Consider the following 10,084-nt stretch of genomic DNA (forward strand, 5'->3'; position numbering starts at 1 on the left):
CCCCTACTATGATAATGAGGTAAACGTTTCTGGCGTCATCAAAACATTTCCATATGACTTGGGTAGAAGTATTTAAGGGGGGGGGGGGGGTTGGTGGTCCTACGCAATGATGTAAAACCCGCAAAAACATTACACGGATGTATTTTCTACCAGTTTAATTAAGTATTCCGAGCTGCACGTCTCCATTGATCATTTGTTTTTTTTTCTGTTTCCCTTCCCGTGAAGTCACACGTGGGAAATTCCCGCGAAAGATCCGGAGGAAGAGCCACTGATGCCTGCTGTTATGATATATGAGCTTTAATTATCCAAACACACCATTGACGTGTCTCTTTTCATTAGGATCAGTGTAGGGTTTCTATTTGGGTTTTTTTGTTTTTAATGAAAATATTTCTTTAAAGGGTACATGGAGAAGGAAGGGTTCAAATGTGATAATGATATAAACAAACATTCGATGAAATAATCGCTCACTCATTTATTTACTTGCTTTCTCACTTTCTTTCCAACTTTCTTGCTTACTCATTCAGTTATATCCTTATAAAATATTCACAATGAAACACACATTATAACAGTTTGTACCTTCATCCCTGGAGTAAACGTACACATTCACATGCATTCTTCTTTTACAAAGCTAATAATGTTGGAGACTGCTGGAGAGGTTTTGATATAATATTCAAATTTTTAGTGGTTGTACCTGCATAAACAGCATTATGTTGAATGTACTGTGAATAATGTATTTTAATGGCTGTGGATCAGATTGTAAATGTTTAAAGATAAACAAATTGTTACGATAAGATAATCTGAACCCAATTTAGAGGGTTAAAATGGAGATTCTTAAAAACCTTCACCTGTGCTCATATTGTGAATCTATAAATGACTTAATCATACAGATTTTCTGATCTTGCTTCTTGTTTTATGCAACATTATTCAGATTATAAAGTCAAATAATCCCCAAATGTTTGTTTTTTCCAAATTCATGCACAAGTGCCTACATTATGTATTAGCTCACATGATGATTGCAAAACATTTTTAACAACATGTTATGCAAATATATGAAAATTCAAGGATTCGAGAATATTTTTATCATCCTCAAGTGGCAGCATGTTAAGCAGCCAGCAGTGAAAACAAGCAAATAACAAGAAAAATGAGAACTAGACGGAGAAGCTCACATTACATTAGTTTAATAGGAAAATAGTGGAAGAAATGAGCCTGGTAGAGGAATTTTGGCACAATATGTTCACAGCCCGATTGGAGAAAAAATAAACTCCTTGAAAAGTAGATTAAAGGATCAGGCTGTAACAAAACATTTACTAATGTAAAGTGACTTGACATGCACGTTACATCATTCATACACGAGTAGGTTTGCAATGACGAGGATGTTCTAAAGTGCGATTTCACACACCCCCCCAAAATTATTTTGTTGTCCTGATGAGTAGTATAATTGTGTATGTTTGCTGTTTTCTATTAAGCAAATAGTCCAGTTGACAGATTTTCAACAGATCACTTGTTATCCTATGTTTTGATGTCTTTATTACAGCGAATAAATGAACATGCTTTATTACTATATAGTCACTGGACACGTTGGAGGTCATTCTTGCTCCGTCTTTAGAGTAGAAATAGTAGAAACAGGTGGTTAGAGGCCTCATATTGTCTCCGTCTCCCGTTTCCAGAAAACCGTACATTATTGCGTAGGAAGAGGAAGTTAATTGTTAAAAGCTCCAGAACGCACGGTGTATTGTGAAAAGCAGGAAGACGAAACATTTGTATATCAGACTTGATAGATATTTTACTGAAGTAGCTGTAATGTTCAAAAGTCCTGGTGTATGATGTCACAATTTGTCCGGCATTTGTTTCTGTCGTGGCTTTTATTGTTCCTGTGACCTCGTTGTTGTTTGGGTTCGCTCCATGACAGTTTTAAGATATGGAATGTCGTTACACGGGTCTGGATTCTGTCAGATTGAAACTGATCTGCTTCCCTGTGTTTGTTGTGTCTTTGGTTTTTGCTCAGCGTTGTGACGATCTGTGCTCGAGTAGGAGTAATGAAACCGGCCTGTAAGAGGCTCCAAGCAGAAACTTAGACTTTTTTGTCAGATATACTCTGCATCGCGACAAAGAAAAACTTTAAAGTTTAAGTTTAGAGGTTATTAAGGCACTATTTTACCAGTACGGCTCACTTTAAATGATTAAAATGTATTTGAGACATTAGTTCAAACCAGTAAGATGCTGACGGTGTGTCCCAGTGGTTAACACTCACCTCACAACAAGACGGTCCCTGGTTTGAATTCGGATTGGGTTTGTGTGTCTCTCTAACGGAAACGTAAAACCGCCACAGTAAAGACATTATTTATTTCAACTACAACATATTTTTGCCATTATTACGACACACTTCTCTCGTTATTGCGGCTTTCATGCGAAACTTTAGTGGGATAGTTTCTTGTTGTTGTGACAGTTTTGTTGTTATATTGAGAAATGGGAAAACCTCATTATTATATTCAGAAAACTATGCAGTAATAACAAGAAGCTATCTCATTAATGTTGGCGTAACCACAACCACTTTCACTATAATTAGAAAACTATGTCATAATAAAAGAAACTTTAATAATTCCATGACGGCGAGAAAGTTTCTCATTAACGTTGTATTAATGAGAAACTGTACGGTACTATACGTTTCTTTACGGTGGCGGTTTTACGTTTCAGTGCATTGAGATTAAAAGACCTCGGTGCAAAATTCAGTCTGAACTCGGTACATTGATACGGATGTCGGCTTTGCCCATTTCTCTCTGCAGTTTCCTTCTGCGCCGTTGAATCCGATTCCACCCATCTGAAGTCTGAAGCGGCGCTAAAATGAGTAAAATGTCAGTCTTTATAATCAAAGGCCACGCAGTTTGCACAACCTTGTCGAAGGTCAACTGGAAGTCTTCCGACTGCGCCGCCGGGCCGCTGTGACAGGAAAGTGGATTATTATGTTTCCGTAGCCAGCAGTTAATATTTTCTCTTTATCACAATTCACACACACACTGACCTTTTCTAATACGGAGCTGGGAGGGATGAATGTAATATGGAAGAAAAGAAGAAAGAAAAAAAAGCCTCTGTATCTCTCCATTCAGGCTGTCAGGTCTTTACTCAAAGGCCAAGCATTTTTCAGCCAAAGTGAAAAATCTCCCCCCCCCCCGGGACTGTCACTCAAACCATGTAACTATATATGCTATAGGCTACAACCAGGCTGCTGGTTTCGTCACCAATTTGTAAAAAGGTAAGCGGACGCCCTGAGCTTGTGCTCGCCGGTTCGATTCCCCACCGTGCGCAGGTTAGGTGAATTACGAATAGGGCGAATTAAATGCAGAGAAAAAACAAATTCCTCCCGAGGCTCAATAACGTCGACGTGAAAGAGAGCGAGTGGAAAATAATCCAGCGAGCAGCAGCGGCTCACTAAAGTGAAGATGTCTTGTTGCTGCCAGAGGTCAGAGGAGATTTTCAGGCAGATGTTAATTATGCAATCCGCAGACTTCAGCTTGGGTTTTTGTTTTGCCTGAGGATTTCTCCATGCAAAAAGATTGTAATATGCAAATAATGTCAAAATATGACTTGGGGAAGGGGCAAATGTGATAAAAGAGGAAGAAGGTGTTTATTAAAGGCTCATCGTCATGTTGAAACCTGTGCTGGAATGTGACTCCCGACCGCCAGCAACAAGGAAACCAGTTCTTCTGAAGACGTTGCGCCATCTCCTGGTCAGAAGTTAATAGTGCACCTGCACAAATCCATCCCTCTTTCCATCCACAAGTATCTCAGGGGTCTAGAACCTGTTTCTCTAGACTCTACAGAAACAGGTACTCTGCAAAAGCACAATGATGTTAAATGCGTGTAACATTGAGCAGTTATTTCATTTGGTGGTGTGTTTAAAAAGACTCAAAATCATCAGAGATAAAGTTTGGACAAAATACCTGTTGACAGTCTCTGCATGGTCCAAGTCCTCCAGGTGCTCTTCATTGGTTGAAGTCTTTTCTTCACTGAAGGTGAATGTGAGGTTTGGGGCCGGTGGGAGCATGGACAGCAGGTGGAGCAATGCCTCATGGTTCCAATTGTCTTTTGACTGTGATCAGACATGGGGTAATGATAAATATATTCTCCCGTTAAAACAGATACATTCAACCCGCACATCACAGAAACGCCCGGGGCTCAAAACATGAAGCGAGTTACAATTTTGGGAAGTTTCCGTAAAATGAGATGAGACTCAAAAAGATTTAGTCTTGAATCCTGTTTTTGAGTGTTTTTTTTTTAAGTTTTATATGTTTAATTGTGAATTTTAAATGTTTAAATTTAAGTTTAAATGAATTAATATTATCACAAATGTTTTTTTTTAAATGTTTCTAAAAGTAAAGTAAAGAAAAGTGAAGAAACAGAAATATTTCCTGACATTTCACTGTTCTGCGATAGTTTTTTGTTTTTGTTTATGTTTTAAAAGAAGAGTACGAGACAGTGTTCTGCTGTTCTTTTAGCCTTGGAGGTCTAACATGAGGCCTGTGGGTCAAAACCAACCTGCAATCTGGACAAACCATCAAATTATACAAAAAATTCAAAGAAAATGTTGATTTAATTTTTTTTTTTAAACAATTTTTTTAAGAATAGCAGAGTGGATTGTGTATTTTTGGGGATTCTTTCTGTAACAAAAAACTAAAAACCCAACAACCTTGAAATGATGTACAATTGAATTGAAAAGTACAATTGAATTGAATTGTTGTCATGTCCGCATGTAATAGTTTGGGTTTTCAATAATATAGACATTTTCATACGTAGATATTTTTCACTCCAGCACACAATAAATGGAAAACTTTGAACTTAAAGCCGGTCCGGTCCTCTCAAGGTGAACCAAAATGTGTTTGACATCCCTGACTATTGTGAGTTGTACACAGTGACAAACAAACAAACAAACAACAAGAAACACCCTAAAACCCTGTTTACAAGACAACCTTTATCAAGAGAACAAAAACAAAAAAAAACTTTCTAAAACTGCTGGCGAGCAACGCGCCTGTGCACAAATAGTTCTCCTGCACATGCTAAGTAGATGGACAATAACAACAACGTTTACCCGTCATGACTCCCAGTCCATACTCTCCTGGGACTTGGTAGTTTTATAGTTGACCGTCACCTGCGACAACAATCTAACTTTTCCACTAGAATGTTTTCGGACCAAAAGCAGCCCCTAGTGGCCCAGGCGCAAAACTACATTGTGTTCAGCTTTACTGCCATTTCTGTGTTTCGAAAACACAACGGCGATGCCTTCCTACTTGAAATGTTCTCTCCACAGGGTCTAATTATGATTGGCTAAACCGTTCGGCACATCTTAGCTTGGATTCCGTCGCTACCTCAAGGAATTTGTTACCAAATATCGCCGCTTTCTAGATGGAGGGTAAAACACGTGAGCGTGCAAACTGTGTTCAAAATCAGGTACGTAGCCTGATTTTTTTTATTTTTTTTTTTGGATGACGGCACCACTACACGTCTATGTTCAGTTCCTGGAGGAACCAGAGTCATCCCGTTGATGTCATCCCGGAGCAGATCCGGACACGTCGCCGTGCTGCTCCGCGGCGCCGCCCCAGTGGCCAGACGGCAGGGACGCATGCCGTGAACGCCCCCCCCCCCCTCGCTCACGCAAACGCTTCGACCTCACGGCGTTACGCTCCGTCCGTCCCGGTGACCACGCACGTCGCCGAAGTGACGAACCGGACGAAGACACAGCCGCGGCTGTCGATCCGCCGCTCGGTTGGCCGTAAATCTTCTAATTCATCGGCGCCCAGATCCACCTTTTCACCCCGAGGCAACGTCCACATGCTGAGGCTTGCTCCAGCTCCCCGCAGATGCAATCTGCGATCCGGTTCAGCAAGTTCTGTGAGGTTAAAAAAGGGGAAAGAGAGAGAGAGGGAGAAAAACCACCTCGGCGTACAGCTGCGACCAATCACAGTCCTCTGAACAGACGTTTTTTCACGTTTGGCTGATTGACTAATAAGCTTTGATACGAGGAAACGCGTTTCTCAACAAGTATCTTCTTTTCGTTGTTTCCTTTTCTTGTTGCCTTTGAACCCCGGCAGGGGCCTCGTGTCGCTCCAGCGCATGTCTTTACTCCCCCGGGCCTTGTCGTCAGGGGGGCAGCGGCGAGGCGAGGCGTGACTCAGCCGAACTGTAAAAGTCGCCGTCACGACAAAGGAGCAACTCCAGACGCCTCGTCTGACTCGAAGGATGTTTAGTAATCGAGGAGACGCTCGCTGATCGTGTCACACGGCTGCAGCACTAAAGCGCCTCAAGGGAGGATTTAAGACGGTTATTGTCATTTATGGACAGTGAAATATGTTCGAAAAGGATACAGAACTTTATGTAAAGTTTATGTCTCGTAACGAGACCGGTCAGGCAACATTTATGGAGAGCGGGCGCAAACGGGTCACGCTGCAAAAACATGTAAAGACATTTTAATATTACATATAAACACTAAATTTGACAAGAAAATTACTTGGAATTCGGGAATTTATTTGTCCATGCAGCAAGTGCGCTCTAAATGATCTGAAATCTTGAAGTAAGATTTATTTTAAAATCCAGATTAGACTAAAAATAAGTAAATAGCTTTTACAAGTCGCCAAATTATATTATCATGTCCAAAAATAAGATTTTAATCAAATAATTTGCCCTACAGAAGGGCAGAAGGCGTGGCAGTGTTTGTATTTTAACATGTTGTGGAAGTAGCTAGATGAAATCTGATTTAATATTCTTGATTTATTTTAAATAGTCTGGGTTTTACTTGAAAGAAGTTTAGGTAATTTTAAAGTCGGGGTTTAGTTTAAGTGTTTTGAAGAATTCCAACTCTGGTTGGAAAAAAAAAAATCATATTTATATATATATATATATAGTCTTTTTTGTTGTTTTTTTTCTTGAAGAGAAGACCTGAGGGTTAGAGGAAGCATTGGAGTAGAAGAAGGAATCCTAACCGTCGCCATGCCGACGGTGAGACGACCATGATGAGTCCCTATAGAAGCTGTTCAGTCAAGCGAAGCTTGCATGTTAGAATCAGACGGGGGAAGCTGCCGCCAGGTCGCGAGTTCACACGCGACTTTAAACCTGACGCCGCTTCTCTTTTGCTTTTTGAATGTAATTTTCATCATTTTGCATGAAATCACTTATGAGATGAACAAAGTGAACTGAATCATCAGCTCACATCTGGGATCTTCATGCTACGCGTGCTGTATAGATCATACTTGCAGTTTATTCAAAGTAGAAATCTGTCGTTTACTCATTACCCACTGCGATAATGATTTCTTGTGATATTTTTTTAATATCCCGCTTCACCTCTCCTTGATACTTTAATGCAACACTAGGCAGTTTGTAACCAAGCTGATCTCGACAGTCCATGCTTTGTATCAAACACGGTGCATTCCTCAGGCCTGTGCACACGATGACACATCAGACCTGGCTGACATTCCGTACAGCTGGCTGCTCTACGTCCCGTCGGGAGTCCACCCCCCCAAAAAAAACAAAAAACCTGTGGTCCCAGTAAAGTTCCCTGAGCGGCACCACGACATGATGGATGGAGTCTGAAGGCCCGGTGGGCTTTAATCACCCGAGGGGACGTGACTGCCGTGATTCGAAGGCTCTGAGTTCATCCGTCAGTCAGCAGGTCTGCGTTCAGGCCCCAGAAGACGGCGGAGGAGCAGGACGACGCAAAAAAAAAGGAAATGAGTCAGAGAGGGCGTGTCGTTTTGACTCAGTTTTAACCTGCTTCACGTTGAGGGACAGTGGAGACGACTTCCTGTGCTTTTAAACGTGGCGTTCGTTTCCTTAACGGCACCAACCCATCTGTCTTAACTGTGGACGAGGGCCGGCCGGATGGACACACACACACACACACACACACACACACACACACACACACACACACACACACACACACACACACACACACACACACACGTGGAATTCCTCAAGGCAGTGCTGGAGCCTTTGTAGTTTGATTTGGATACAAATTATATAAACGTTTAATGTTTTCCAAATAATTCGAGCAACATTTTATTGGCAAAGTATCTTAATCGATTGTGGCAAAACCACATTAGGGGACTTTATAGTGTTTACACTTATGACAGTAATTATTGTTTATCGTTGTTATCGTTTAGCAAATGTAAATGAATTGTAATTGTAATTTTATTCTTATTTTATCATGGGTATATATCACTGATATGCTGATGTACAGTGATCGAACAGAAATAAGAACAGCCGCTGTACTGAAAGACTTTAAGAAATATAAACATCAGCTTCGATTTAAGGTTAATTTCTGTGAGCTTCCCTTCCATAAGAGGAATTCCCCACGAGCCGAGGTGAATTCAGCTGAACGTCAGTGACTCGTGCGGACAGCTCATCCAGTGTGTCACGGCCGAACTACAATAACGCGGCTCTGTGCACAAAACAAACCCGGCCCAACTGAGGGAGGCAATTAGAGGTTGCACAACACAAGACTTCCTCCTGCAGCTAAATTGCTGCACTTTAGTGATGTAACGTTGCAGGTGCCTGTTACTGCACGCGAATTGTTAAGTGCTATTCTTTAGTGAAGTTCTTCCTCTCTGCTCAAAGTTGAAATTCTCACATAAGTAGTTATAAATAACGTGGTTTTGTGTCTCTTTAGCAGATCAAAACTTGTCCACAATGTGATGGTTTCAGTTTGTAAAGAGAGAAAAACAAGTCCTGAAAAAATGATCTGCCAACCATAGTCTTTTGAAATGTAATAGAAATGGAAAATGTGAGAAATATGTCATGTTGGTAATTTTTTTAAACTGCAAATGATCATTAAAAGAAATATATGAAGAGGCAAATATTGAGGCTTTCTTCTGTCCACACGCTGAATTCTTGTTTGTGTTCTGGAGCTGTAATTATTCTATAGGCAAAGAAAATGTATATATAGAGCAGGGTAAGAAGAAAGAAAGACATTAATGCTAAAACACGGGGATCAGACTGAGAGCAACTGAATTAAGAGAATACATTAGTAGCAGAGGAACGGTTAAGAACTCACAGTCACACCGACCGACACAAAGTCTTTTTGTTCCTTCTTATATCGCCTTGCTCTCACGTCAACCACACATATAGGGCAACCTCATCTAGACAACCTCAGTTCATCCTGGGTTTATTAAAATCCATTTTGTATTCAAAAGCCCGTCCATATTAAAATGTTTAACTCCTGATTTTAAGAGTTGCAAGAAAATTATGAATATATGGTTACTTTAAGGCCCCGTTCTCACGACAACGAATACTGATGGGAGGCTGCGCATGCGCATATCTCCCCCCCACCCTCCGCTCATCCACTTGTAAACAAACATGGCGGCTCGTAGTCGTATTACCTGAGGTCCGTATTCTAGTTTTATCGTCCAAACCAGTAGTTTTATAGTTGACACTCACCCCTGACAGAGGACGATGCGTCGTCAGTCCATGCGGGCGTCGGATTCTCTCCATTTTCTTCACGTTTGTAGCGTTTTCTTCTCTGCACACACGTCTGTGTGGTTTCGTTACTAAATCAAGCAACAGCGCCCTCCCTTGGTCCGGCAGACTAACGACATCGTTGTCCCTGTGTCCGCTGCTGCAGCCTAAACACACTCCTTTTTTAAATTTATTTATTTTTTAACATATTAGGTGTCAAGTGAAAGGTTGTGGTGTAAACGGGGCCTGAGTTAGAGCCTTCAGACACCAGGTTCAGAAAACTAAAGATACAAGGTGAACATTGAGAGCAAATAGAGGCAGAATTAGAGTTACTGGAAGCAACAGAGAATGACTTGCACGATTTTACATGTGTGTTGTTTTTTTTTTAAGTTGACAAACGTGTCGTTGCCTTAAAGCAAGTATGACCATTTTCAGGTGTTCCCAAGTATATAGACTTTAATTAGTTTGTGCTTATTCTGATACCTTTGAAACGGTGATGGATTTAAATTTCAACCTGCAGTCATATCAAATGTTTACGTAAGTCTATTTATAATTTCTGGAATAACCTGTTTGCACCGTCAAGAGTTCAGCGATTATATATTTTGTGTCTTAGCAAAGAGCCGTCTGAACGAAACAATGCATC

This window comes from Blennius ocellaris, assembly GCF_963422515.1.
Source record: "Blennius ocellaris genome assembly, chromosome: 14".
Classification (NCBI taxonomy): Eukaryota; Metazoa; Chordata; class Actinopteri; order Blenniiformes; family Blenniidae; genus Blennius; species Blennius ocellaris.